The sequence below is a fragment of the Nylanderia fulva genome, unplaced genomic scaffold (assembly GCF_048542155.1).
Source record: "Nylanderia fulva isolate GAGA-0341 unplaced genomic scaffold, ASM4854215v1 Scaffold1366, whole genome shotgun sequence".
In the NCBI taxonomy this organism is placed as follows: domain Eukaryota; kingdom Metazoa; phylum Arthropoda; class Insecta; order Hymenoptera; family Formicidae; genus Nylanderia; species Nylanderia fulva.
In genome coordinates, this window is record NW_028189587.1 from 11,994 (window position 1) to 12,915 (window position 922).

A 922-nucleotide genomic window follows, 5' to 3' on the forward strand; every position below is an offset into this window, starting at 1 on the left:
TAAAGGGGAGGGGGAATTAATTTGCAAACAAATGGGGAAGAAAGAAAAAAATTTTTTAAAAAATTTTTTTTTTAAGAAAATAAAATAACTAAAAAGTTAAAAAATTAAAATTTTTTTTGTTTTTTTTTTTTTTTTTTGGATTATTACCCAAAATTTTAAAAAATATTTTTTTTTTTTTTTTTGTTTTAAAAAATTGTTAAAAAAACTTTTTTATGTTGGGAAAAAATAAAAAAAAATTTTAAAAAATAAAAAATTATAAAAAATATTTAATAAAAAATTTTTTTAATAATAAACTTTTTTTCTTTTTACAAAATTAAACTCTTTTTTTAAAATAAAAAATTTATAATCAAAATTTAATTTTTTTTTTTTCGAGTAGTAAATTACAGATTTCGTCCGAACCCCGGTTTTTCCCCTCACATCTCCTTTTTTTTTCCCCCTTTCTTTGGGTTTTCAAAAAGGGCTTTTTTTTAATTTTATTCTGGATTTTCGTCTTTAACTGTGTTAAAAATAGTGTAAGTTTTTTCCTTCGCAATGTTTTTGAAATACCAAATGCAGGAAAAAACCCTACCTTTTTCTTGGTATTTTCTCGTTTTTTAAAAAAAGGGTTAACGACGAATCTTTTTTTAGGCACCAATGCATTTCGATAACAACCTGCCTGACTTTTTTCCCCTGGTTAAATTTTCTTTTTTCCTGTAAATTTTCCCTTTATCCTTATATGGAAATAAAAGGTTTAAAAAAGGGAAAAAGCCACCCCCCAAAAGGAAATTTTAATTTCTAAAATTATTATTTATATGTATATATATAAAATGATAAATTTTTTAAATTAAGGAAATTGTAACGGGGCAAACATTTTTTTATTTTTTAAAAAAATTTTTTTTTTTAAAATAATTATCCCAAACGTTTGAGCTCTACTTGCTCCCCC